Source organism: Ailuropoda melanoleuca, chromosome 2 (assembly GCF_002007445.2).
Source record: "Ailuropoda melanoleuca isolate Jingjing chromosome 2, ASM200744v2, whole genome shotgun sequence".
Taxonomy (NCBI): Eukaryota; Metazoa; Chordata; class Mammalia; order Carnivora; family Ursidae; genus Ailuropoda; species Ailuropoda melanoleuca.
In genome coordinates, this window is record NC_048219.1 from 97,241,510 (window position 1) to 97,251,607 (window position 10,098).

At 39.8% G+C, this 10,098-nt stretch overlaps 1 pseudogene; it reads right to left on the reverse strand.

Moving 5' to 3' along the window:
• Positions 1 to 2,666: 2,666 nt before the first annotated feature.
• LOC117801228 lies at positions 2,667 to 2,765 on the reverse strand (annotated as a pseudogene).
• Positions 2,766 to 10,098: the final 7,333 nt, after the last annotated feature.

The window sequence follows — 10,098 nt, forward strand, 5'->3', positions numbered from 1 at the left end:
GAAAAAAAAAAAAAAAAAAAAAAGACTTTGAACATGTGATTAGTTAGAGAATTTGAAATGCGGAGATTTTCTTGGATTATATGTGTGGGCTCAAAGAAATCAAAAGGGTCCTTAAAAGGGAAAGGGGGAGGCAAGAAAGTCGGACAAGGAAATGTGACCGTGGAAGCAGAGGGAGAGAATGGAGATTTAAAGATGCTACTTTGTTGGCTCTGAAGTTGGAGAAAGGAGCCAGGAGCCAAAGAATGCATGTAGCTTTGAAAGCTGGAAAAGGCAAGGAAGTGTATTCTCCCAAAGGTATATGAAATACATCAAACCTCCAGACATCTTGATTTTAGCCTAGTGAGAATAATTTTAGACTTCTAACCTCCAGATTTTGAGATGATAAGTTTGTGTTTTTAAAGAGCTAAATTTGTAGGTGTTCATTACAGCAGCACTAGGAAACTAATATCACTTATTTGAACTTTTTTTGGTTACGGATTTATTTTTCCAGCTAGATTCAATGTTTTCCTCCTCAGCTACATCCTCAGTATTTTTTTCCAGGTGCGTCAATGGATATTAAGCTTTCATAGCCTTTATATTTCTTAAATGCCTTGACTTTACTCTGACACCTGCCATGTAGTATAATGGTATAACAAATGTAAGCACTCTCAAGTCAAGTACTTTAAAGATAACAGTTAAGTGACCTTATTTATTTTCAATCTAATTGCTCTCACTTTGTGGGAAATCTGCCTTCTTCCTCCTCTCATAGATACTTAAGGTTATTTTCTATTTATCCTAGATATTAGTGGAGATTTCCCCTTCCCCTTTTTAAGGCAGGTCTATGTATTTTATTTAACATAAAAATACATTTTTATCTACCCTTCCTTTTTGTTTGGAAGAGATAAGAAAGCTTTTTCCTTATGCTATCACTCATCTGGACCAGAAGGGTTTTAGAGCTATTTAATGAGAAATGGAATAGCTGTATTAAGACTTCTTGAAATACGACATTTCTAATTAAAACATATCTATTGATTTTGACACATTTGTGCATTCTTTGTATTGTTTCAAAAATTTCTTAGTAAGTACTATTCTGTCCTGATCCTATTTTCCCTCTTTATTGCTTTTCCTAAGGCTCTGAATACCTTAATATCCACGTGAAATACAGGATCATGTTTCAGTTTAACCACTGTAATATATTTCTCTAAATTATGTGGATAGAGACAGGGTTCTTATTTTATGCTACAATTGATCATTAAAGAAGAAGATGATGTCATATTTCAAGGAAGAAAACAGAGAGGTGGAAGAAAGCAAACAAAATGCTTGTTGTATATGTTAATTAAATTTTCTGAAATTTTCTATGAAATGTTGATAGTGCATGGATCTTTGCAAGATCATTTTTTCTAATTAAGGAAAGTAATTAAGTAAAAACAATTCATAATTAGCAGAACACATACGCACACACATCAGCGCTCCCTTTCTTGCAAAATGCCAATTTTCTTTCTTTTTTTAATTTTAAACATTTTTTAAAGATTCTATTTACTTATTTGAGAGAGAGAGAGAGAACACAGGTTGGGGGTGCAGAGGGAGAGAAAGAAGCAGACTTTCCACTGAGCAGGAAGCCCAATGCGGGGCCTCGATCCCAGGACCTCAGGGACCATGACCTGAGCTGAAGGCAGATGCTTAACCTACTGAGCCACCCAGGCACCCCAGTGAAATGCCACTTTTTCTTGTTAAAAATAAAATAAATGCTGGGGTGCCTGGGTGGCTCAGTTGTTAAGTGTCTGCCTTCGGCTCAGGTCATGATCCCAGGGTCCTTGGTTGGAGCCCCACATAGGGCTCCCTGCTCAGCAGGGAGTCTGCTTCTCCTTCTCCCCCTCCCCCTGCTTGTGTTCCCTCTCTCGCTGCCTCTCTCTCTGTCAAATAAGTAAATAAAATCGAATTTTTTTTAATTAATTAATTAATTAATTTAATTAATTCTTCTTTCAACTCAGTACTATAGGAATAATTCTGTTTTAAAGTTATGGGTGTTGCACTTTCCTCTTTTGAAGAGTGGCTGGTTGTATAACATCAGTGCGTGAAGATAGCTTATGAGAGGAATTCAAAGATATCTTAGGTGAAAACGACAGGAACTGCTCACTGTGACAAATGCAAGCACATTGGGAAGGGAGAAGGTGTTCATCATAAGAACCTCCTCAAAGCCAGGCTGCTTCCTCAGGTCCCCAGGCCCTCACTCAGCTATGAACCAAACTCTGAAATATTCCCCCTTCTCCCTGCCAGTCCCAGCACCAAAACCTTCCTTCTTGTGGTTGTCAGTAGTTGCCACAGAGGAGGCAATCCATACTGATGCAAACAAGAAACAATACAAAAATCTTGGCCTACAGAAGTACAGCCCTGCAGGATAAATCCCAGCGTCACCACCAATCAGTAAATTCACAACCCACCTCTTCTCAGTTTCCCCCTGAAGAAAATGAAGGTACCAAATATAACTGCCTCTTGGAATACTTATGAGGAACCAATGAGAGAATGTGTGTGCAAATGGGCCAGATGTGAGCTGTGGGCTGTAGATACAGCCTGCAGATACAGTATGTAGAGAACTAAGCACTAAATCTAAAGCATAGTCCAAAGCCAAATGCACCAAATGCTATTATTTATAACCTGTAGAGCAGGATATAATTGTTCACTGTTACAACAATATTCTCACGAATCTGCTTGTCCCTTGTGCAGGGGCCATGCTCATCTTCTCTGTATCGTTCCAATTGCAGGATAGGTGCTACCAAAGCAAGCACACAACAATATTCTCAATAAGCATAAACACCTACCATGTTTTCCAAGAATTCTTCCCATTTCATAAGATTCAGTTTTGATGGAAGGGGTTGGTATACATACTGTAAAGTGCAGGCAACCGACAGAACTGTGAAAGCCAGCCAGGAAACAGAGAGACAACAGAGAGGGTTGGTATACTAAAGCCTTAGAATGTCCCTCAGTTCAGGTGGAAGGGAAACCATGTGTGTTTTTGTTTCCATTAGACAAGGATTACCTTGTACCAACACTAATATACAAGCCACTTAACAAATTTGTTTTAATTCAAACCATAATGACATTCAGCGCAACATTCTCCAGAAGTTAACAGCTCTCCCAACAAGCAGCAGCCGGTAGTTTGCGTGGCACTAATATGCAGCTAAGTAGTTTGGGTTACTCAGACATCTGGCCTTAGAGAAACAGCTGGAAAAGCTCAGGTATTAACCTTTTGTTTGCAGTGAGAGCTATCCCTACAGATGCCAAAGCGTTGTGGTGACTGAATACCTCGTCGTGGCTCAGACCACTTTTCTTTTTTTTTTTTAAAGATTTTATTTATTTATTTATTTGGCAGAGATAGAGACAGCCAGTGAGAGGGGGAACACAAGGGGAGTGGGAGAGGAAGAAGCAGGCTCACAGCAGAGGAGCCTGATGTGGGGCCCGATCCCATAACGCCGGGATCACGCCCTGAGCCGAAGGCAGATGCTTAACCGCTGTGCCACCCAGGCACCCCTCAGACCACTTTTCTAATTGCAGGTGGTGGCATTATGACTTCTTTTCCTCATTGTTGGGAAAGAGAATCCAGTCTGGTTTTTCCTATTTGATCTGCATTATTTTGCATACACCCCATTACATTTAAACAGGCAGAGAAAGGCTTTATAGAAAAACAATATGTCTAAAACCAAAGAAGCAGTGTCTCAGACAGTGAGGACATTTGATCAAAGGGCAATTAAATCAATGTTTTTTTTATTATTTTACTGAAAGTGCAGGGCCACAGAGCTAATATCTGATGAGAGCTAATCAGATATATGTTGGTTTTTTATTACTTATTTTTATCATTTTTTAATGTTCACTGAAACTTTGTTTATGGAAGAGAGGGAAGCATGGAGAGCTTGTGCACGCTGTCCAGAAAAACACACTTAGAACATGGCCATTCCGAGGCTAAGAGCCCAAGCAGTCCCCTTGGACCATCCATACAATTCCCTAAATATATCCGATTCTAGGGGTGCCTGGGTGGCTCAGTTGGTTAAGGGTCTGCCTTCAGCTCAGGTCATTATCCCAGAGTCCCTCCATAGGATGCCTGCACAGCAGGGAGTCTGTTTCTCCCTCCTCCGTCTGCCCCTCCCCCTTGTGCATTTCCTCACATGAGCATGCTCGTGCTCTCTCTCTCTCCTTCTCTCCTTCTCTCTCTCTCAAATAAATAAAAACTATATATATATATATATATATATATATATATATATATATGTCAGATTCTAAGTCTTGCCCAGAATTTTTTCAAATCTGATTAAATTTTAGACTGTTCCCCATAAACTCCATAAGGGTAGTTTTGCTGGAAATACAAAGTTCCAGATATTTCTGGACACTTTGTGTGTCTCAGTGGTTATTTGTTCAGAAAAGGATATAGATAAATAAACGAAAGTATCTGCCTCAGCATCTTAGGTGGAACACTCATATACATAACAGTCCTGCTCAGATACATTGAAAATGGCCAGTAATAGTAAGAATGAAAAGTGATCAGGGAAAGCATCAGAGCAAGATACTTTTGGAGAGGTAGACAAGGACAAAATTATAACATATGGAGACTTAAAGTTTATGACCATTCTTTTCTAAGTAAAAAAGGAAACCCATGACAGTATTTTAAATAGGTGGGTTTTGATAAAGTGACTTGATTCGTGTTTTGAAAACTACGTATGGCTGTGGTCCAAGAAAGGATTCCCGGAAGAAGAAAGGGCAGGAGATAAAGGTATCTTGGATTATGGCAAAGGCTTGAAGAAATAAATCAGTAGACTGGATAATGGATTTGGATTTGGAGGGTACAGAAATAGACCTATTGGAGGGGATCGTAAGGGTTCTGGCTTATATAACTGGGTGACTAGTAGTGTTCTCCATTCATCAGGGAACATGGGAAGAACACTGTGTATGAAGGGAAGTCCTTGAGTTCACTTTGAGACATAATAAACTTGAAATACATTTGAGACGCTGAAATGGGGATGTCAAGCACTCAACTGCATGAGTGTGTTACACAGCAAAGTATCCTTGGATGGAGACGTGTACTCAGAAATAATTCTTATTTGAAGCCTCTTGCAAAATTAAGACTGCTTAAAGAAAGAAAACAAAAACAGATGAAACACCAAGACAGAGATGAGTTATTTTATTAAGTACTATGCCACGTAGTGTTATTCAACTTGAAAAAGCCCTGGTCCCTTGGTCTGTGTTGTAAATGGACCCCTTGGAGTTTTTCAGTGTGACACCCCTGGATAGAAGTTTGAGAACCCAATGACCAGAGGAAAGAAGGATAAGCTTAGCAAGTGAGTGCTTGTAAAGATAAATAAGAGGGAAACATGGACCAAAAATGGCAGCAGAAGGAAAGAGAAGAGAATGTTTCAAGAAGTGCAACATGAGAAGTTACAACTGTGACTGAGACATCAATATGGTGATGATATAAAAAGAAGGACACTGAACTTGGCAACACAAAAGTCATGAGAATTCTTAACAAGAATCACCTCAGTGGAATTACTGAGGTGGAAACCAGATTGGAGCAACCAAACCGGTGAGGAGAGGTCTGACCATAGCTCTCAAATCTCATCGCACTCTGAATTCTCTAGTAGCACTTATTTCACTGCAGTGAACTTATATCTGTCTCAGTCTCTCAAATGAAGTGTGAGTTCATTGACCTTATCTGATTCACCTTTGCATTCCAGTTTCATTGTACCAGTCAGAATGGTCCTCCCAAATCATAAATCAGATCAGCTTTCCACTCTATCTAAAACCCTTCACTGTTTCCCAGTCTCCCCAGAGCAAATGGCAGAATCCTTCATCTGACCCTCAAGACCTTCTATCAGCTATTCCGGTTATCTCTCTGGCTTTATTTTCCACTACTTGCTCTTTAGCCATTCACTAAATAACCATGACCTCCTCACTCATCCACAAAATTCTAAGCATGTTGTTCCCTTCTCACTTACTGTTCCTTCCATCTTGTGCTCTCTTCTCCTAGACACCCTTGTGGTTAATTTCCTAGCTTCTTCCTGGTCTTTATTCAAACATCACCTTTTCTGAGAGTCCTTCCCTGACAACCCATCTGAAATGCGCCCCCCTCACCATCCCATCACAGCAGTCTTTATCCCCTTTCCCTTTTTACATATTTTTTCTCTTTAGTACTTAATACTTTCAAGCATACTCGATATATTATTTGTCCTACCTATTTTGCCTCTTCTCCCTTAGAATATAAGTAGGGTAGGAATGCCACGTGAGTTTTACTACTGTTTCCTCAACTCCAAAACAGTATTCTGCACAGAAAAGCACTTAATAATTATTTGTTGAATGAATGATAATTTCTAGTGCCTAATACAGTGCTCTATACATAACAGATAGATGAAAAATTAATGAATAGACTTTTGTATTATGACCAAAGTACACTGTTAATTGCTAAGATTGTATTGAATGAAAGGGTGCAACTGATTGTTTTTAAAAGCTATTTGCTTTTCGTTAGTTTTTGATATTTATCTGTAACATCAAAATTGCAATATAGTCATTATGGTAAAATTCTTTGCAGCAATTTGAAACTACAGGGTTTCATTGGCTATCCATATCAATCTTGAAATTAGATTGATGTAATGTTATCCACTCATTTGAATCTAATGCCTTTCCTGGAAACTCAGAGTAAAGAAAAATGCCGTGGTTTTTTAAATTATTATTATTATTTCCCTGGTAACAGCACTAAAAATATGGATTGTACAACACCAAAATTCTTTTATTTTTAATCCCATTCTAAGTATAAGCCAGGCTTCACTAAATAGAAAGAACAGATAATGCCATAGTCCCGACTTGACTAAGAGGTATATTAAACAATTGGGTGAAGTGTCTCATGGTATCTTATGTCCTCTACTGATGTTTATTTCAAATTGAGTCACCTATTGCTCCAAAAATTTCAACTTAACATGGTTTCATATCACCTTTCTCCCCAAAGAAGATAAAGACCAGATTGTTGAGCCATATCTCAGTTGGCTTCATAAATTTATGACCTGTCACCAAGTATAAGTATGTAAAATTGTCATGACAGAGATTAGTCTGTCCAAGGCAGAGGCGAGATCTTGATGCATAACTTCTAAGCAGAATAAACAATTTTCTCTGAGGAGCTTGGTGAATGTTTTTAAGAAATATGGTCCACTGGTGATACTGTTGCAAGAACAGCTAGCTATGTTTTAGAAAAAACAAACAAACAAACAAACAAACGTTTAATGATGACAGGTAGGAGGCACAACAGCCACTGCTCCCCTGAGGCCCAAACACTACAGAAAATGTGTACTGAGAGTCTATGGCATGGCCAAAGATCATGGCATAGGTTTCACGTCAAAAGCAAAAATGAAATAATAGTAAATTCTTTTCTCTGGGACATATTTCTATTTCCTTGTCTTTTATCTTATCCAAACTTAGATAACCTAACTTTTTAAATTAATTAGCATTTGTGATAAATCCCTTTCAGAACCTTAAGAGGAAGGAAACAAGAATTGTACTCTGATTCCCAAAACTGTAAAATAGAGCAACTGGGAATTCCTCATCCTCTATCATAACAGAGACAATATCATAAATATCACCTCCTATAGTTTTTTTTTTTTTAAGGAAACAGCTGCATGGCCATCTTGGAAATCTCCGTGGTACAACCACTGCACTCATGCTTCCCAATATGATCTCTGATATATCGGCTCATTCAGGCTGGATCCAACCCTCAAAGCCTCAGTGTATTTAAAAATATCCTTTTCAGTGAAATGGCCTAAGGGAAGAGGTGTTATGGTGCCGGTCATTTGCTTGCTTTAGGGCCCATTCAGTTGTAAAGGCCTCTGTCTCCTGCCTAACCAGAACAGTCATTATTTCCACAGTGGGAGCGCAGGCTGTAGAGTCTGAGGAACCTTCCAAAGCTGGTTTGGCTAGTTCCTACCTGCATCACACTGTGGGCAAATCACTTGAACTCCCTGGGCATACTCTGTATGAAATAGGAGTAACTAACAATTTCTACTTCGTAAGGTAGTTACACCAAGTAGTTGAGTGACTGAGCAGTTCCTGGTTCAACTACTATTTGACGAGGGAGCCAAGAACGCTCAAGGGGGAAAGGATAGTTTCTTCAGTAAACGGTGCTGGGAAAATTGGATATCCACACACAGAAAAAGAAAACTGGACCCCTATATCATACCACCCATAAAAATGACCTCAACATGGAATGAAGACTTATACATCAGACCTGAAGCCATAACACTCTCAGAAGAAAACACAGGGGCAAAATTTCTTAATATTTGTCTTGGCAATTTTTTTGGATATGATACCAAAAACACATGCAAGAAAATAAAAAATTAATAAGTGGGACTATATCAAACTCAAAAGCTTCTGTACACCAAAAGAAACAACCAACAAAATGACAAGGCAGCCTAAGGATTAGGAGAATATATTCGCAAATCGTATGTCTGAGAAGGGGTTAATAATAGCCAAAATATAGAGAGAGCTCATATAACTCAATAACAATGAACGATCTGACTTTAAAAACAGACGGAGGACTTAAATAGACATTTTTTTTCCCCAAAAAGACATCAAGTGGCCAACAGGCACTGGCAAAGACGCTCAACATCACTTATCATCGGGGAAATGCAAATCAAAATCACAGCAAGATATGACCTTATACCTGTTAGAATAGCTGTCATTAAAAAACAAGAGATCACAAGCGTTGGCTAGGATGTGGAGAAAAGACTTTCCCTTGTATACTGTCTGTTGGTTCACAAGCTCCTAGGAGCTTCCCAGGTGAAATCTGAAACTGGCCCCCATAGGCAGAGGGCAGGGAGAGGCCAAAGAAAGAGACAGGCCACTCCAGATTTATTGGTGGCAGTATTAATAAGTAAAGGAACTTATTTACAAAGCTTGTCTTGGGTGGCTGCAAACACTCGAGTAGATCTCTATACCCACCAGCCAAATTGTAAAAATTTGTATACAGGACTTACCTGGGTTCAATCATGTATACCATCCAGATGATGTCAGCACCGTATCACTATCTCAAAGTTATGTCCTTAGGCAGCTTCTGGTAGTGGAGAAGGCACGTGGCACCCACATTTCAAGTACAGGAGCCTCTGACTACCCAAGTCCAGCTCACAGGTTAACCAGTGGTAATGCCTTCTCAACGACCTCCCCCAACACGGTATCTTTTGAGACCTCACATGAGCCCATCTTCATCAGTGTGTCCTGAGTGGTCAGCAAGGTGTTTCACTAGCATGGAGGTGACTCCTTTGGTGGCTATCCGGCTACACTGGAGGCAGATGTCACAAGAACAATACAGGCTCATGCAAGAGAAAACACAAATTAAGACAGCGATTCCCAAAATCAGTGACAACTTTTTCCACTAAGAGCCCCATGATATGAACCACTGACTTACGAGATCCCTTAAGCCAGGGGTCAGGATCACTCAGGGCACTCACTTATACCCTCATGTGATTTAAAAGATGATATATTAGCAGATCCACTAGGTATGAACTCAAAATATTCCGTTTGGATAATGGCACAGGTGTCTCCTTCTGAGGCAGTATTAATGTCAAAGTCCATTGTATTTTGGAGGACGGCTTTTCTCATTAGAGATATCTCAGTGTTCAGTAAGGACAAGCTGTGTTGGCTATCATTCAATGCTGAGTAAATTTAGTAAGGGCTTCTGTGTATACTATGATGTCTTTTAGGACAATGGAGGGAATGAAGACAGCAACCAAATGATTGCATTGTTGGAAAACAGTGTCTACCCGGCCTTGAGGAGGGGGAGGTTGGCAGTTTTAGGAGCTCGACCTGGTTGTACATAGCATACATATTAGCCAGGAGGGGCAGTGCAGTCAGGCATGAGGAGATGGACTGGGGACAGGACATGCCAGACCAGAACCCCCCACACCTCCCCTCTTTCAATGGCTCATGTTCCATTCCAGGCATGGTGCATTCCAACAGGTCTGGTTTATAACAGGACAACAGGTTTTCCATGGAGACTGAGTAGTCTCCCCTTCACTCAGGGGTACCAAATAACTTATCCAGCCCTGAGGGACATCCCACTGCAATTTCCAGTAGATAATTCCTTTCCCAGGTGTG